This window comes from Ceratotherium simum, chromosome 15 (genome assembly GCF_057802395.1).
Source record: "Ceratotherium simum simum isolate JZ-2026a chromosome 15, ASM5780239v1, whole genome shotgun sequence".
NCBI classification, from domain to species: domain Eukaryota; kingdom Metazoa; phylum Chordata; class Mammalia; order Perissodactyla; family Rhinocerotidae; genus Ceratotherium; species Ceratotherium simum.
Window position 1 is genome coordinate 45,503,600 of NC_141914.1, and position 9,322 is coordinate 45,512,921.

General features: G+C 37.9%; 1 long non-coding RNA gene across 1 annotated transcript; it reads left to right on the forward strand.

Annotated features, from left to right (window-relative positions):
• Positions 1-1,264: 1,264 nt before the first annotated feature.
• LOC147915200 (uncharacterized) lies at positions 1,265-8,727 on the forward strand. Its single transcript, XR_015554499.1, has 2 exons — positions 1,265-1,414; positions 7,423-8,727. It is a non-coding gene; the product is annotated as an uncharacterized LOC147915200 (long non-coding RNA).
• The last annotated feature ends 595 nt before the right edge of the window (positions 8,728-9,322 follow it).

Sequence of the window (9,322 nt, forward strand, 5' to 3'; positions counted from 1 at the left end):
TTGTCCCAGAGGTCCCTTAGACTGTCCTCAGTCTTTTTAATTCTTTTCTCTTTTACCTGTTCACCTCGGGTAATTTCTTCTAGTCTTTCGTCCAGCTCTCAGATCCGTTCTTCTGTATCCTCTACTCTGCTTTTGAGGCCCTCTAATGAATTTTTCATTTCCAGTATTGTATTCTTCATTTCTGATTGGTTCTTTCTTATATCTTCCATTTCTTTGTTGACATTCTCACTGAGTTCATCTATTCTTCTCCCCAGATCAGTGAGCATCCTTAACACTCTTAGTTTGAACTCTCTGTCAGGTAGGTTGCTCATGTCTGTTTCACTTAGTTCCTTTTCTGGGGTTTTGTCCTGTTCCCTTACTTGGAATGTATTCTTTGCCTCTTCATTTTGCCTCTTTCCCTGTGCTTGTGTCTACGTATTAGGTAGGTCAGCTACGTCTCCTGCTCTTGGATAGGTGACCTTATGTAAGTGATGGCTTAGGAGGTTTCCAGTGTGCTTCCCTCAGTTCTCAATGTTCCAGGGGTGACCCCTATGTGGGCTACGTGTATCCTTCTGCTGTGGCCTGTTTGCTCTCCCTGCAGGCGCCCAGGGATGCTGAGTTATGCTCCTGGCCAGCTGTTGTAATGCTCAGCTGCTTGTAGTTGTTGTGAGCCCTTCAGTCTCTTTATCAGGCATGGGGATCCCCAGCACAGTTGGCTGCAAGTTCTAATACCACATTTGTGTTGCAGTATTTCTTTTAAGTGAGTAGGCCCCCACCGTGGCAGGTTGTTAGGCTCAGGGCCTTACAATTGCTGTAAGCCTCTAGTCTATTAGGTCTCTTGTCAGCTCTCTGAGGATTGCAGCTGGGTGGGGCTGGCCTCAGGCACAGGAGCACCCAATTGTTTCTGGTTTTGGAAGGTGGAGCAAACCTCCTATGTGGGTCTTTGAGAAATACAAGTTTTCTGCGGCTGAGAAGCCCTGCCGCCCACAGGTCCACACACAGTCAACACAGTCCTGCCCCGTGTGAGTGCCCCGACCTCCCCAAGTGGACCCAGTCTCTCCACGGCTGGAGCCCCACACACTCTGCCACCGCCCCACACTCTCCACCCGCTCCTTGTGCACACCCTGCCCTGCTCAAGGTGGCTCAGTTGCCAGGCTGCAGAGAATCCAGTCACCAATCTATGCAGGCCCACAAGTTGCCTGAGGGCTTGTTGTTGGGTGGGGCCAGTCTCTAGGGTGGGCTGCCTGCCCTGGCTGAGCTGGATTAAATCGGTGCTCTAGTGGGTGGAGCAGACCCTGGGCTAGCAGGCCTCAGGGAGAACTCCAATGGTGTCTGTGTCAGCACACCCACACCAGGCCACAACAATGGCCGCCGCCAATGTCCCAGTCCCTGGAGAGGTCTCACCCCTCACCGAGGTGCACTCGGGGCCTATTAGGTGAGTCTCTTGTCACCAAAGCACTGTACACCTTTCTTTCTGGTGATTTTAGGGTGCTTCCTGAAACGAGTGAGTTTGTGCGCGGGCCCTTTAAGAGCCAGTTTTACTTTCTTTGTGAACCGGGTTTTCTGGGGGTGCTCCCCAATGCTTTAGTAGCAGGAAAGTCAGATATTATGCCCCTGGTCTCGATTGTGCTGGGTCCACAATATGCCCACAGCGGGGGCGCTCCCCGGCTCAGTGCCCCGCGCCTCCAGGGAGGCTGCGTACCTGTGAGCTGCTCCCGGCGGCCATGAAGCTGGTGGCTTGTGAAGGCGGCGTTTTTCCTCTCCAGAAGGGAGTCTCTGCCTCTTCTACCCCAGTTAGGATTGTCCGTTGTTGCAGGAGGTCCTCTCATCCAGTTTTCAGTTCTGTCTCAGGGGTAATTTTTCCACGAGTAGTTGTAAATTGGCTGTGTCCACGGGAGGAGGTGAGTTCAGAGTCTGTTTACGCCGCCATCTTGACTCCTCCTCCCCATCTTGCATTTGTAGATGATTTTAGAGTTAACAACATGCTTTTATGTGTATGTTTTAAAAACTTTCCTAACACTGGGATATGACTTATTAGTCTCAGCTATTCGAGGGCTGAGATTCTTTCTTCTATGTTGATATCCATGGAGACTGACGTCATGTCTGAATCATAGTAGGAAAATTTTTGCTGTTTGCTAAATAAACCAATTGTAGTAAATACTATCAATTTTCTTTAATTTTTTATTTGTGGCAAAATACACATAACATAAAATTGATCATATTAACTATTTTTAAGTGTAAAATTTAGTAGTGTTATGTACATTCACACTGTTGTGCAGCCAATCTCCAGAACCCTTCGTTTTGCAAAACTGAAACTCTATGCCCATTAAACAACTCCCCATTTCTCCTTTCCACCCAGTCCCTGGCAATCACCCTTCTACTTTCTGTCTCTGTGAATTTGAGTACTCTAGGTACCTCATATAAGTAGAATCACGCAGTATTTGTCTTTTTGTGACTGGCTTATTTCACTTAGCCTAATGTCATCAAGGTTCATTCATGTTGTGGCATGTTTCGGAATTCCCCTCCTTTTTAAAGTTAAATAATATTCCACTGTTTGTATATACTACATTTTGTTTATCTATTCATCCGTTGATGGACATTTGGGTTGCTTCTACCTTTTGGCTATTGTGAATGGTGCTGCTATGAACATTCATCCAGACTCTGCTTTCAATTCCTTTGGGTGTATGCCCAGAAGTAGAATTGCTGGATCATATGGTAATTTTATTTTTCATTTTTTGAGGAACCTCCATATTGTTTTTCATAGTGGCTGCACCATTTTACATTCCCACCAATAGTGCACAGGAGGTCTGATGTCTCCACATCCTGGTCCATACTTGTTACTTTCTGTTTTTTGATATCACCCATCCTAATGGATGTGACCTGGTATCATTTTTGTTTTGATTTGCTGATTTTATTTTACGTTGGAGAAAACAGAAGCTCAGAAAAATTGCACTTTATTCAGGATCATATAACAACTATGGCAGCGCTGAGACATAAATCCAAATCTTCTGACTCATAGTCTAGAACTTTTTTGTCTATATCTTAATAGGCATATAATATATAAATCTGATTATGTCACTTTCTTGCTTAAACCCTCCAGTTGATTCTCATTATACAAATAGAACCAAACTCCAGACATGGTTTGTAAGGCTCTGCAAGATCTAGACCCTACCTTTCTCATAGAATTCTCCTTCATCTGTATTTCCCCTCATTCACTAATTTTCAAAAGTTGCCATTGTTTCTCTTCCTTCAGTCCACATAACTCACCTACTCATCAGGACCTTGTCAAGAACTGTGAAGGCTCTGAGATTTTACCCTACTTACGAGTACACAAGGTTAGTCTGCCACTGTTTCATAGATACTGGCAGAAGATAAAAGATTCTTGGCTTAGACTAGAAGGACTTGATTACTCCCAGGAATAACAGTTACCAGAGTATCAGCATTTGCACATGCAGTCAGTTGAATTCCAAAAGAATAACATCAAGTTTCGAGAACCCACATCTTTATAACAGACAGCAAACTTTCCTGATCTTTGTCCCAGAGGGTGACATTACCTGTATTATACTGAATGGAGAACAAAGCTGCCCTTGGATCTGGAGAGAGACGCTCTCTCTCTCTTCTAACGTTGTTTGCTATACAAATGTCCGTGAAAAGGTGGCGTGAAACAAACAGCAAGTACCTCTGCTCATACAGCATGCAGAAATGCACACAAATCTAATTTTCTTTAATTGTCCTTAGTGTACTTACAATATTTGAAATTTTCTTTGCTTATTTTCTTATGGAGAGTGTCCCTTGCCAACACTACTATCCTCAAAAGACTAAGTTTCATGGGAACAGAAATAACCTACAAAATTCTCTGCAGTATTTCTGGAGCCTATAACGTATAGTACATAGGTGCTTAATAAATCTTTCAAGAATGAGTGAGTGAACCAGACACCATTGCCCCGATTAGAACAAGTTTTATCATAGAATCCTATGATGGTTTCTTCTTGGCTTTCATAAAATTCTCAGGTGGTTTCTCTTATTTGACTTTAATTTCCAGCCTATTGTATGAAAAATGAGAATATTTTATTCTTTTTTTTAGGATTCAAGAATGTGCATACTGTATGTTGTATTTCCTCATATTAACAGAGAAGACAATGCAGCATATATATGCTTGTTAAAAAAGGGAAATAATTGCTCATCTAGATATGTATAATGAAACTAATTTAACTTTATAATGGGCTTCTCTGCATGCAATGCTGATTTTCAGGCACTTATAAATGAAATTTAGTACCGAATTCTGTCACTCATCCCATTCTCTAACCAAGAGCAGCATCTGAATTAATCATTTTTATTGTGTGTTTTGGAGATAGAAAACTCCATATATGGGACCATCACCTTACGAAGAGCCCTGTCTTTTTCTCTGCCCAAATGTTTTTCATAACTCAGTACTGAAACACAAGACATTGTATTATTGGTATCTAATGTACATTTTCTTTGTGAAAGAAGTATACTCTTCTCTTAGGAGATTATCAGCCAATCAAAATTGTTAACCCAAACAATGCACTGCATGAAAAACTCTTTGTCTCATCCTTTTCCAGAAAAGCAACTAATTCTTACTGAGCATTTACAATATGCAAGAAACCGCTATTTTATTTAATGTAACCCTGTGAAATAAATATTACTTTCATTACTCCTGGTACTATTATTACTACTACTGCTTCTATTAGTAATATTTAAACACCATTTTTAAAATGAGGTAGTTAAAGCCTAGAGAAGATGTTAACTTGACCAAGCTCACACAATTAGATGTGGAACAGCCAACATTATGTTTTCAGTACCTCATTCATATTAGGATTAGGAGATTTCATTATTCTCTGAACCCTAACCCAACTGGGTATGGACACATACTTGAATGCTAGTGATATTTCACATGCAGTAAATGACATATTGAATCCTTTCTTACAAACCAACTATTGTAAGAATTTGATAAAATCTTATGTAAGTATATATTTTGCATAATTGGGTCCTGCTGTATATAGTGTTTCCTAACTTACATGTTTTCCCAAATAAAAATAATCTGAAACTTTTTCTCATGCTATTAGATGGTCTTATAACCATAATGGCTGCAATGTATTACATCTTAAGGATGCAAGACAATTATTCAGTTGATATTGTTGTTTCTGATTTCGATCTATTATATTATATAATTACACATGTAAAAATATTGGTCACAAATTATATAAAAGTTTAAGGCATTTGAGGCATAGTCCCAAATTCTGTTTCAGAAATTTTGTACTAGTTTACCTTGCTGCAAGTAATATTTAAGAGGTTTGCTTTTCTGACTTTTGTAGAAACTCAGTATTATTAATTAAAAGGGAAAATTCTCCATTTAGAAAAAAGAAAATCTAGTTGTTGTGATTCCCATTTATTTTATTACTCCATTGGTTAGAGTAATAGAAATATTCTATATCTCAATTGTGGTCATGGTAATGTTTGTCAAAGCTCATCAAATGAATACTTAAAAGAGTGAATTTTACTGTATGTTAGCTGTAGTTGACAGCTGAGTTAAAATTAAGCACTAAGTTTTATATCTCCCTCAGGCTGTATACCTATTCATCATGGGTCAGCTGGGAGATTTACTCCAGGTAATCTTCATTGTGGGACCTCCATTGGACCTACATATACCTCAAACATTGCACAGAGAAAGTGAACACAGTGAAAGTTCTAAAGTTTTCACGTGTTGTTTCTATTCACATTTCATTAGCCCAAGGAAATCATGTGGTAACTCATAATTTAAAGGATATAAGTAAATACAATTCTACTTAGAAGGAGAACCAAAGTATTTTTAACAGATCTAATGACCACCATACTTTCTAATCGTCTCCAATAGAGTAATTAACATTTTTTTCATCAAGGATTATAAACTGAGTTTATCTTAATTAAAAGTAAAAAAAATTTTTTTATTTTTGAATTTTACCACGTATAAACACATGATGTTCTGTAGACTGTCTATGTAATTTAAAGAATAAATTTAGTTTTCCTAATGACCTTTGCTATTTTTCTGATGTAGCTTATAACAAAAGCTCCTAATGAGTTTTTTTAATCGCTATATTCTCAATATTAGAATAGTGACTGGCACATATTAGCCACCTAAAAATATTTGTTGAATGAGTAGTCTGAGGAAATCTAGTGAGTAGAATGCTTTTAGGAGATAATTAAATAGTTCCTATTTTAGTCAGGAAGAAATGGTACAATAGACTATGAGTCTTATTACAATATTAATTGACCTAGGAAACCAAAAGAAAAGGTAATAGGGGCCAGCTTGGTGGCATAGTGGTTAAATGTACGTGCTCTGCTTTGGTGGGCCAGGGGTTCACAGGTTTGGATCCTGGGCGCAGACCTATGCACTGCTCATCAAGCCATGGTCTGATGGCAGCCCATATACAAAGTAGAGGAGGTTGGGCACAGATGTTAGCTCAGGGCCGAGCTTCCTCACCAAAAAAAAAAAAAGAAAAAGTAATAAAAATGGAAAATAGGTTAATTTTTTCATAAGGATTTATGTTTTACTATGGCAGGATGAAGTAGGGAATGTAGGAATGGCTAGCGGTTATTTTAAAGATGGCTTCATATTTAGTACTTATTTGAGAACAAATCTAAGATGTTGGAGATGAATATACACAGCTACAGCCTTTGTCACAGCAAAGATAATGTTTCCAATTGGGTATATTGTAAACTTGGACAATTCCTGTTCTGGATTAGAGCACAGGACTAAATCACTTTGTATCCCTCATACATTTGATACTCCTGGAATCTCCAGTTGAGGGCTGACTAGCATATGTACTCACTCTCAGATTACTTGAAATCTTTATGATGGGATCCTCGCTATGGAACATGGCATACTTCTGGCATTTTACATTCTGTCAGCTGACAGAAAGACTAGTTTTATGGCAAAGTTTGTTTCTTTTTTAATGAAATTGCAGTGCCTAAACCTAAATCTGAAGTGTGCAACTAAAGCATCATACATTCCTTATAAAAGGTCAGTTTTCCTATATGTCATAATGCCACAGTTAAATCGTTAAATTTATTTTCTTTAAGTAAATCACTCATGAGCAACAAAAGATGTGTTTAATGTTCAAGATTCTCACTTACTGCATTGCAAAATGAGTTCTCTGAGGGATTTATTATTTTATTTTTCATATGTGTCAGCCATCATATTTCACATCTATGATATCTGCATTCATTTTTGCAATATAATTGCGTATCTAATAAACACGATAAGACTGTATCCTAGTAAAAGCATTAAAATTCACAGTCTGCAGAAAAGAATAATACAATATTAAAAATCAAAGGCAAGACCTTATGCTTTGAACAAACCATCCAGATAAAACCTAGGCTATTTTATTCAAGACTGTAAATAACCCAATGCCTTCATTAACCTTTATTCTTTTTTATTAACAGTTTTGCCACCGTGACTCTGAGCCGAGCCCAGCAGGCTGCCCATGAAGTGACATTTGAGAGATTGGCAAGCAGTGAACTTCGTGTCCGAGTGCACTATCTTGAGTTTTTGTCCTTCACAGCAGGAGAACCCTCTCCAGATCCTCTGTCCTTTTGAAAAGAGACTTGAGTGCATGTACACATGGACACATAAATATAAGAATTTTTCTTGCCAATATGAAAAACAAATTACTCACCTCTTTTTGTTAAGATATAAGACCAGGTATTGGAGGTGCTTGAAAAGTATCTTAAGCCAAATTCAGCCAAAGAAAATACTTATGATAAACACAATTGTTTGAGACTTCCTTAAAGGATTCATTTCATTTCATGAAGATGCCCTAAGTATTTAAGTAGAACCTTTTCTGGTTTGTCATTTGTTCTAACAATGTAAATGATTATTTACAGAAAATAGATAAGCAAGATGTGGTAGTCACACACACAAAAATGAATGAAGTACTGTGCAGCAGTCAGAAGTGAGAAAGATATGCACATAGCAACATGCCTGGATCTTAATAATATAGAGCTGAATGAAAAAGGAAGAGAGATTTACGTGTATAACAAAACATCATATAAGTTGATTAAAAAGCATGCATTCAAGGTAACAACACACATGTTTTAGAAAGGAATAGAACAATGCAATATACATTAACCACTTTAGAATTGTTGCCCAGGTTAAGAGTGTGGAATGAGAGTGCAGAAGGCAGAATAGAGATAAAAAGGAAGAGACAGATAGATAGGCAGATATATAGATAGACAGACAGATAGACAAAACAAGAGAAGGATCTTGTGTGGACTAGTGTTGGTGATCTGCCATAATGCAAAAATTATAATTAACTGAGACATCTTCCAGTGAGGTCCAAAAAAAAATCCCAGTGTGAATTGACTAAAAAATATTTGAGGCTCTCTTCCTTTCTTCTATCCTCTAAAAAGTATGATGTATTAATCAATAAAGAAACCACTTCAAATAGTTAAAATTAAAAATAGGAAAATATTATTTCTAAGGTCATTTCTTTGATCCCTTTCTTCACTTCTAAGACTTTAGGGTCAAAAACACAAGTTTGCTTCTCTTGCCATACTCCAGGAGGATCCTAGTAGCTAATGGAGGGGAGGAGACTGTTACCCAAGTTTTAGTCTATATAGGGAAGAGAGTCAGTTAAGCAACCATTCCACCTACAGCTGGGACTGAGAAAAGGGTGAGCTGTGCATACCCATGAAGCCCACAATAAGGTAATACTATTTTTATGAGTCTTTGCTCAGGTGGGGATTAAAATGCAGTGAATAAAAACGCTTACGTGTGATTGGGCCTGAATTATACAACGTGCATTGTGTAAATATCTGTACCCACAGAACTATAAAGTTCATTACACCTGTAATTTTCTTCTGTATCTGGCTGAAGCAAATGTAGAACCTCTGATAAAGGTATCCTCAAAACCCAAAGGAAGCTATGAGATGAAAGAAAACATGGTGAGCAAAGAAATAAGATATGAGTAAATCTAATAAAATGTTGACTATATAAAATTATAAGTAATGCTTTGAATAATATCTAAATTGTAGAGCTTTTTAAAAGGACACAATTAAAAGGCCGGATAACAACAGGATGTAAGCTGGGAGAGGTTAAAGCATTTTAGGGTTCTTGAGATGTTTAGAAAGAGGGTAAAAACCTGATGACATTTAATCCTTAAGTTAGGCATGCATGTTAAAATTGCAAGGCTAACCACACACATACAAACAGAATTATTTTTGTAATTGTTTTAAAAAATTATTTTACATAAGAGGATGAAAATAGAATTAGAGAAAAAAACTTTATGTTAACACAAAATAAGATATGAAGTACAGGAAAAAATGAAACAGGAAAATCTTAATA